The sequence below is a fragment of the Rutidosis leptorrhynchoides genome, chromosome 4, assembly GCF_046630445.1.
Source record: "Rutidosis leptorrhynchoides isolate AG116_Rl617_1_P2 chromosome 4, CSIRO_AGI_Rlap_v1, whole genome shotgun sequence".
In the NCBI taxonomy this organism is placed as follows: domain Eukaryota; kingdom Viridiplantae; phylum Streptophyta; class Magnoliopsida; order Asterales; family Asteraceae; genus Rutidosis; species Rutidosis leptorrhynchoides.
The window spans coordinates 564,072,100-564,082,935 of record NC_092336.1 but is presented as its reverse complement, the minus strand read 5'-3'; the positions used below and the strand labels follow the sequence as shown (position 1 = coordinate 564,082,935).

The following is a 10,836-nucleotide window of genomic DNA, read 5'->3' as shown; positions in this document are numbered from 1 at the left end:
CACCATTCTCGGTATAGAGCAAGTAGTTTATTGATGGAGAATACCTAGGATTAGGTTTAGGCACTCTAGTCGAGCATCTAAGTATAAAAGCAACCGGTATGGTTGGACCAGTTTCATTAGTAGCCTCCTCATCACTAGAACTCGCACTATGTTCGGAATTAACTCCGTTATCCGAACCATCCCCATCATTCTCAAGATCCGACCCATCACCATTAATCGGCAATTCATTGTTCCCCGAACTCCCACAAGAACCCGCAAGATCATCAAGAGAAACATCATCAAGAATAACATGATCCGGTTTTTGACTCTCTGATCGGTGTCGAAGGGCCGGTCAAAAATAGCCTAATTACTCTACTTTAGATAGGGTAAGCAGGATTCATTCCACGGGAAGTTATGGTTAACTAGCAAGCAATTTCAAGATTGGTTTGTTTATGATTAACTAAAGTAAAGACTAGATTAACAATTACTAAGCAAATGTAAACTTTGAATATTTAAGAGCATAAACAATGAGCTAAATGAAAAAGGTTGTAATCAATTGATTAAAATCCTTTATCCCTTCACAATCCCAATCTAACATGCATTCATTCAAACAAGTATTATACTTATCAAGTATTGATCAAATCTCATAGATAAGATTTCTTAGGCTTATCAATTCTAACTATCTTGAGATTGAATCATGCAACCTAGACACTATGTCTTTATCCTTAATCTAATTAACACTAAGTTGGATCAAGAACACAATGTTAAATCACTATAATTCAACTTGCAATAATCACAATCAATAATACTTGCATTGATCAATAAACAATTGGTTTATAATATCCCAATTCAAAAGACATAAGTATTATAACATTACAAGCCACATAAACTTGAATGAAAAGAACACATGTATCAATTGTTCATGGAAGGAATAAAGTAAAAGAAACTAGCCAAGAATGTTGGTGATGATGCTCATGGTTGCTTCTTGAAGTTGCATGATGAACACTCCTTAAAACCTAGCTTGAATCTTTATTTGATGATGATTGATGGTGTGTTTTTGTGTGTTTGATGCTTTTAAAACTGATAGAAAAGATATAAATTCGTAGCCTAGGGTTTTCATTATATAGGGGTGAAGTAGGGTAACCCTCAAGCATTAAATCCCTCAAATTCGGCCTCAAATTTTATCCAAAAATAGCTCCAGCCGCAAATTATGCTCACAGGGCGCAAATTACGCCCGGGCGCCAAATCCAGGCGCCTCCTTATGCCCATATTCCACCCGAGACAATTTGTGACCCAGGCCAGGCGCCTACATGCGCCCACCAGCCGCCTCCTTGCGGCTGGGTTCCAGTTTTCGCATTTTTTCCTTGTTTTAACCCCCGTTTTCGCGTTTCATCTTGACTTGTTGCCCATCATGAAAACCTTATAAAACAACTTTTTAAACTTCAAATGCACGCGTAAAATCCATCTCTTAATATCAAATACAATCGGTAATTATGAACCGATCAACTCCGCCACACTTATCATTGTTTGTCCTCAAACAATCTCAAACTCAAATCTTCAATTCGAACCTTTAATTGAGCTTTTAACAACTGATAAATCTTCAAAGGACTGTATAAAACCGCAACGTCTTGAACTCAATGTGAAACATAAATTCTTCCAACATGGCTCTCACTTAACCAACTTTAACTTCCCGATTATATGAACATCTCATCTCAAACACATACTTCAAAAATGTAACAAAACTTCAAACTTGGTGTTCTTCAAATAAAACATAAATCAAGTGAGAGCCATCCGCCATATGAACTAGATAAGAGAACCATGGTACAAGTTACATACTACGCTCTAGTTGTTAGGCTAGAAGCGTTACCGTTAATTCCATCTTTGTTTTAAAGGTTAGTGTGCCAGAGTGTCCGAAGACACCCTTTTTAGTTCTCCCGGTGTTTTAGGATCACGGCACTCATTTCATGCCTCAACAACTCCTCCGGTGACTCTCGGAGCAGGGTGGACAATCGACGAAGGGTCGTGGAATTTAAGTCCCACGTGACTTATAATGAGAAATAGTTTTTGTGGATTTAGCCCCATCTAGCTCTATTTTTAGCGGTATTATACGCCCCAACAAGGCTCGCGTGTAGGAATATTTATCCAGCCCCTATACTGGCTGTTTTATGGATTTGGATCCATCGGGCTCTCGTTTTGTGGTTTTAGCCCCAAGCATGGCTCTCGTTTAGGAATATTTATCCAGCCCCTAAACTGGCTGTTTTTGCAGCGAACTGCGGGTATGGCTAGTGTCATCCACAGCTAATCCTGGTTTTGGATAGCGACATAGAACAAGTTCAAGCACTAGCATTTATTCCCGGTATCGAAACAAGATGTGAATGAACAGAAAATGACATTTTGTACCTTTCACTTTCGTCAATTCATGGGTAAAAAGCTGCACTAAAAGTGCTTATGAAACATAAATTGGAAGACTTTACTTCCTTTTTGAAAACACCTTAATAACACAACTAAGAAGACTTTACTTCTTAGCTTGACCACTTTGAAAATCCTTGTTTAATTTAGGTTCTAACAACCAACTTTTCTTAATACCCATTAATACCATGCCACTTCACTTATTCTTTCAACTCTTTTCGCAAAAATCACACTTGGTTTGTTATAAAATTATGATAAAAATTTTGTTCAATTTTAATAATCATAATGTTTTACTCACTTTAAACTTCAAACCAAAGTAATGTATCCCAAAAAATTTTAATTTCCCCTCTCCCCCACACTTACATCATGCTACGCCCTCGTATGCATGTTTTGAGAATATTTCAATGTTTGCGTGAAAAGAAAAGAAATTATTACATACTACCGAGATACTTGCACGTTCACCATCCATTAATAACCATTGCACACCATTTTGATTCATCCTCATGCATTCCATTTGATTACATCAATCCTTCCATTACAACTTAGAAAAGAAAAACAAAAGAAAAACGTAAAATCCTAACTATCCACTTTCGTAGGGCTCACGATTGCACTTAGCATGTGCAACAAGCCTTTAAACCACCCGATTTCCTCGAGTGGACGAGTTTTGTCTCGTGAGGGCTTGCAGTGAACATACCCACAAAGTTCATTTATCTAAAAATAAAAATAAAATAGAAATAAACTAAAAATAAAAATAAAATAAAGAAGACTTACAAACTCTACACAAGTTTGTGCAGTTTTTTATTTTCGAGTCGTGCACACGACTTTTTCTCCACTTTAGCTAATTCCAGGACTGTAGAAGGTTCCTCCTTCCCTCACTTTATGAGAACCTTCACTATCTCTAACTTTCCTCATCTTAGAATCCAACCACACATCATTCTCCTTAGCCACATGCATTAACTTAAACAATTTATCTTTTTCTTTAGGAGTCAAGTTACACACAAGACGGTTGATTAAGCTTTCATCACCCCTATTCCTAGCATCATGGACCCGTCGATGCAATTTCCTCATGGAACGATCAAGCACCGGGTCATCCACATATTCCTTACACTCACTATCATGTCTCAAAGAACTATGTGGCGGGTTTTCACTATCTCCCCCACACTTAGGCCCTTCAAGATCCTCTAAATTGGAAATCACCTCATAATCAACTAGAGAATTCACCTTTTCATTCTTATTCACTTTGATCTTGTGACCTCCAAACCGCTCAACGAGTTTTTCTACGGTTTTCCCCATGACTTTGACTACTTTTTCATCTGATTCTTCAGACTTTTCAAGTGTATCAACAGATACATTCCCAACACAATTCTCCATTATGTTATCTCTAGATACCTGCTCATTTAATTTTCTCATTGATGGTGGTCGGGAAGGCCTAATCGTCTTCGGGATTACCAAATGTTCATCCTCTTCACATTTAGAAACTTTTTCATCCACCCCAACAAATGTGGATACTGCCATCACGGTTTCTTTAATCGGTAATGAACAAGTGGTGCTAATAGACGAAATCAACTTGGTTTCAAGAACTTGACTCAGATTTTTCAATTCTCGCTCAAGATTTTGTATCGACTCTTGTTGACTCATCAAAATTTCTGCATTAGTTCTTATTTGAGATTCCATGAATTCACTTGTCATACCCCCTTCACTAGATTTTCTTACCTCCTCTTTCTCTTTCACATCCGGTGCATACTTTTGAACCTGTTCGTGGTTAGTATCCAATAAAAAACAATCCTGGACATCCAGTGTATGTAATGAATTAAAAATATTAATCCGTGATCTCTTATTACCAAAAGAAATGTCCATAACCCCGGTTCTACAATTTATAAGAGCATCAATTGTGGCAAAAAATGGACGACCAAGAATGATCGTCGGTTGGGTATCCCTAAAGGTGGTCTCCGTGTCCATAACTATAAAATCTATGTGGTAATAAAAGTCTTCCACTTTCACAATCACATTTTCCAACATACCCCGTGGAGTTCTCATTGACCGATCCGCAAGTTGGACGAGAATATCTGTATGTTTTAAAGTTCCCAATTCGTATCGGTCAACAAGGTTCGATGGAAGTATGTTAATACTAGCCCCCAAATCCAATAAAGCCTTTTTAATATTAACATTACCAACTGTAACGGAAATTAAAGGTGTTCCTGGGTCCTTAAACTTAGGTGGAAGTGAACCCGAAATTACATCACTCACTTTTTCAGTTAATTTTACCTTTTTGGGCAACGACGCGTTGAGTTTACGCTTTTGAACACACAAATCTTTTAAAAACTTAGCATATGCTGGATTTTATTTGATTGCATCAATAAGTGGAATATTTATTTTTACTTGTTTAAATGTCTCCCACATATCATCCATTTTCGGTCTCTTTTTCCCATATGGGAATTGATTTGGGGACTCCAAAGCCTCGGGGAATGGAATGGTATTAGTCTCCATGTCCAACTTCCCAATTTCGTTAAAGAGGGGTCCTTTATTTTCCACCCCCTTCCCATGGTCAATATTTTCACTTACCTCATCCTCCTCATCAAGAACGATAGGAGACTTACTTGTATCGCGTTGAGCTACCTCTTTCTCACCAACCTTGTTATGATACTTCTTTCCACTACGCAAGGTTCCTACCATGTTTACACTATGTCCTTTTCCCTGGTCCTTATGATTTGGATTGAGAACCGTATAACTTGGAATTGTACCCGGCTCCCGATTTCCCTTACTTTCTGCTACATTATCAATCTCCTTAGCCAATGCACCAATTGATTTGTTTTGCACTTCCACTATTTTACGCATTTCGGAGATAAACACGTCCATATTGGCGTCCGAGCTAGATGGTTGATTGGGTGGGACATTGTTTTGATTTTGGTTTTGGCCTTGATTTTGGTAATTGTTTTGGTTTTGGTTCCGGTTGTTGGGATAAGGGTTTTGATAGTTTCTTTGATAGTTGCCTTGATTCTGAAATTTCCCTTGGTTTTGAAAGTTGTTCTGCGGTCTTTGTTGGGTCCCTTGGGTGGCATTTAGAGCATTGTTATTGCTCCAACTAAAATTAGGATGATTTCTCCAACCCGAATTATACGTGTTGGAGTATGGATCAAATCTCCATCCCTGCACTTCATTAACTTGTTCCTCCACTATTTGTTGATTCACCAGTGGAATCCCATTTCTACATCCGTATGCAAAGTGAGAAGGATCTCCACAAATCTCACAAACTTCCTGAACCAGCGAAACATTACAAGCAAGACCCTGGTTTGGGTTGTTAAATATAAGCATTTTTAAATCATCTAATTCTTGCTCTAAGTTCCTAGATGAACCACCCAAGTTAGAAACATGATTCACCCGGGAGGTACTAGGTTGTTTACGATTAACCGAAGCTTGGGTTTTTGAACCCTTGCTTAATTGCTCAAAGAAGGTCCACTCATCATCACTAGATCGAGTTAAAAATGCCCCACCACTAGCCGCCAAAAGAAATTGCCTGTTTTGGGAATCCACACTATCATAGAAAACTTTAACCAATTCCCACTTTGGTATCTCATGGTGCGGGCATGCCCTAAGTAATTCCTTCAGACGCTCGTACGCTTCATGAAATAATTCACCGGGTAGTTGTCTAAAAGATTTTATTTGCGTACGCATGTCTGAAGTTTTACTTATAGGTTAAACAATGGGTGAGTGATCCTCAAAATCACCTGGTTGGTAGTAAGTATCTACCCCTCTTTGTCGTTCGGCCATCTCGTCTCGTTGATCAAAAACTTCCTCTTCAGTATCGAAATCTGATTTATGAGAGTTTGGTGGAACAATCGGATGTGACTCTAACTGTGGTTGAGTGGATGCTGAAGCCACTTTCGAGCCCTTTAAAATTCTTGTAGCTTTTCGATTAGCTTTTGCGGATTTCTCGATTTCCGGGTCTAAAGGCTTAAGATTTTGATCTCCCGAACTCCGAGTTTGCGTACACTAACCTGCACTTCAACAAAAACAAGAACACCGAGCGTAAAACTGACAAAAACAAAACACTATTTTTGGATTTTTATTGGTTTTATAGTTTTTATGGTTTTTCTAATTTAACACGAAAGCAATAAAATTAGAGCTTGCAATCAAGCGCACACTTCCCCGGCAGCGGCGCCAAAATTTGATCGGCGTCGAAGGGCCGGTCAAAAATAGCCTAATTACTCTACTTTAGATAGGGTAAGTAGGATTCGTTCCACGAGAAGTTATGGTTAACTAGCAAGCAATTTCAAGATTGGTTTGTTTATGATTAACTAAAATTAACTAAAGTAAAGACTAGATTAACAATTACTAAGCAAATGTAAACTTTGACTATTTAAGAGCATAAACAATGAGCTAAATGAAAAAGGTTGTAATCAATTGATTAAAATCCTTTATCCCTTCACAATCCCAATCTAACATGCATTCATTCAAGCAAGTATTATGCTTATCAAGTATTGATCAAATCTCATAGATAAGATTTCTTAGGCTTATCAATTCTAACTATCTTGAGATTGAATCATGCAACCTAGACACTATGTCTTTATCCTTAATCTAATTAACACTAAGTTGGATCAAGAACACAATGTTAAATCACTATAATTCAACTTGAAATAATCACAATCAATAATACTTGCATTGATCAATAAACAATTGGTTTATAATATTACAATTCAAAAGACATAAGTATTATAACATTACAAACCACATAAACTTGAATGAAAAGAACACATGTATCAATTGTTCATGGAAGGAATAAAGTAAAAAAAACTAGCCAAGCATGTTGGTGATGATGCTCATGGTTGCTTCTTGAAGTTGCATGATGAACACTCCTTAAAACCTAGCTTGAATCTTTATTTGATGATGATTGATGGTGTGTTTTTGTGTGTTTGATGTTCTTAAAACTGATAGAAAAGATATAAATTCGTAGCCTAGGGTTTTCATTATATAAGGGTGAAGTAGGGTAACCCCCAAGCATTAAATCCCTCAAATTCAGCCTCAAATTTTATCCAAAAATAGCTCCAGCCGTAAATTATGCTCACCGGGCGCAAATTACGCACGGGCGCCAAATCCAGGCGCCTCCTTATGCCCATATTTCACCTGAGACAATTTGTGACCCAGGCCAGGCACCTACATGTGTGAAGACCCGTCCTAATCCATCCGGACGAAGTCCATATCGATTATAAACGATTCACAACAGTTGATTACATCGCGAGGTACTTGACCTCTATATGATACATTTTACAAACATTGCATTCGTTTTTGAAATGACAAACTTTCATTACATCGAAAGTTGACAGGCATGCATACCATTTCATAATATATCCAACTATAATTGACTTGATAATAATCTTGATGAACTCGACGACTCGAATGCAACGTCTTTTGAAATATGCCATGAATGACTCCAAGTAATATCTATAAAATGAGCAAATACACAGCGGAAGATTTCTTTCATACATGAGAATAAACATGCTTTAAAGTGTCAACCAAAAGGTTGGTGAGTTCATTAGTTTAACTTAAACAATCGTTTCCATCATTTTAATAGACCCCATGATTTCAGATTTCCATTTCTCATAAACATACGTCCCATGCATAGAGACAAAAATATCATTCATATGGATTGAACACCTGGTAACCGACATTAACAATATTCATATATAAGAATATCCCCATCATTCCGGGATCCTCCTTCGGACATGATATAAATTTCGAAGTACTAAAACATCCGGTACTTTGGATGGGGCTTGTTGGGCCCGATAGATCTATCTTTAGGATTCGCGTCAATTAGGGTGTCTGTTCCCTAATTCTTAGATTACCAGACTTAATAAAAAGGGGCATATTCGACTTCGATAATCCAACCATAGAATGTAGTTTCACGTACTTGTGTCAATTTCGTAAAACAGTTATAAAAGTTGCGCATGTATTCTCAGCCCAAAAATATAAAGGGTAAAAAGGCAAATGAAACTCACGATACTGTATTTTGTAGTAAAAATACATATGACGTCATTGAACAATGCAGGGTTGGCCTCGGATTCACGAACCTATATCAATTGTGTATATATTAATACGTATAATGTAAGTTACAAAATTTCATTTATTAATATGTATTATTTATATATTATAGTTTTGTAGAATTTATTCTAACCTTTATTTTAAAACCTATACTTATATTATATTTTAAGTTATATTATATATATATATATATATATATATATATATATATATATATATATATATATATCTATTTTATGTATATATATCTATAATGATTTATGTTTATATAAATAGTGACATTAATATATTTATATACATATATTTGTGGTTAGTATTGTATTTATGAAATTTTATTAGTTTGTTATGTGAATTATTAATACAATCCTAGTATATACCATAAGTATATATATAGTGTACAAAAGATTTATTTGTTAAAATAATAATTTAGATAATAATGATTTACTAATAATAATAATAATAATTTTATTAATAATGATAATACTAATAGCAAAAAAAATGAAAATGATAACTGTTAATGATACTAATAATAATAACTCTAAAATAATATTAATACTAATACCATACTTATGTTAATAATAAGGGTTCTAATATTTATAAAATGATAAATGATAATCATAATAATACTAATAAATATTAATGATGATACTGATAAATATGATATTATTAATTGTAAATGTACTGATGATACTATTATTTATAAACCGGTACAAATTCTAATATTGATGATAATAATATATTTTTATTTCTTTCATAATAATAATAATGATAATCATAATCATAATCCTAATGATGATAAAATACTAAAATGATAAGTTTATTACTAATAATAATAATAATATTATTAATACCTATCATAATAATAATAGTAATGTCTATAATACTTTCAAATATGATAACAAGTATGATACTAATAATAACAATAACAATAACAATCAAAACAATCACATCACAATAATAATAATAATACTAATAATAATTAATATATAATAACAATAATAAAATTAGAAAAGAAAACTACCTCACATGAAAAGAGTTTCAAAAAAAAAAAAAAAAAACTACCGTCCTCTGGACTCGATCTCGTGACCACATGCTCACATGCAAACACTCTCGATCATCCCACCAATTTTGATTCTCTATACTAATATCGAATTTAAATTTTATATATAAACTGTTTTTCTTCTATTCCTCTTCTTCTCCACAAGTCTCATGGATTCAACAAAACATCAATAACCAAAAAAAAATAAAAAATCGGGGTTCCCTTTAAAGCTTCAAAACATTACAGAAAAAAAAATAATTTGGGTTCTAAAATAAAAAAAAAATACTAAAGGCCTACTGCAGCGTCGGTTCTTGGAACAAAACAAAAAAAATTGATTTCGTAATAGATAACATTATAGATAATGTTTATAACACGAAATAGTTTTCTAAACATGTATAAAAACTACTGGAATCGTCAATTTGATCAGAAACATATACACGAACGCGAATTTGTCTCAAGAACAATTGTTGACTTTTTTTAAACTAAACTTTGACTTCAAAATTCAAGATCGATATAAAGATTTGAGAGTTGAGATTTTGCAGATAGATTCAAAGAAAGATTCCTAACCTTTCTGCATTTTTAGATTTTGAAACTTTATTCGAAATTGAATTAAGAGGAAAAAAAATTGGAGCGTGCAGAGAAGAAGAAAAAAAAAATATCGCTGTGCTCTTTAATCCCATTGGATTTCCTTTTTATTTGATTTGCAATTATACATAATCATGTTATAATAATAGAGATCGGTTGATAAAAAATGGAGAAAATGTCAACACAGGTTCACGAGTTGGGAGCAGGAAAGAAACAAAAAAAATAATAATAATAGAGATAAAGGATACAGAGGTCACGCGTATAATATAGATCCCTACTGTTTTTTTTTAATTAATAATAATAATATATAATAACAATACTATTAATATCTAATAATATTAATAAAATTAATAATAATGATAAATATAATATTAATGATAATAATAATTGTAAAAATGATAATAATAATAATAATACCATACTAATTATGATAATATTAATATTTTATCGATAATAATAATATTAGTAATAATAATCTAATTTATACATCCAATTTCATCTTTATATGATATAAAGTGATATTATGAATACAAATATTGATATTTGACGATACAAATAACATTACTACAACAACTATATTTGTATTTAAATTTAATTTATTAATATCATCTATTATTATGTAATATTTAATGATTATGTAATATGTATTGTAACATATACTGAATATTATATATTTATGCATTTTAATATAAATATATTATAATATTTATTTACATACTAATTATATTATACTTATGTATGTAATTATGAAAAATATAAATGTTTTATATATGTAAGTATTATATATA

The 10,836-nt window shown here is 33.5% G+C and overlaps 1 pseudogene; it reads left to right on the top strand.

Moving 5' to 3' along the window:
- Window positions 1-5,956: 5,956 nt before the first annotated feature.
- LOC139846228 (small nucleolar RNA R71) lies at window positions 5,957-6,070 on the top strand (annotated as a pseudogene).
- The last annotated feature ends 4,766 nt before the right edge of the window (window positions 6,071-10,836 follow it).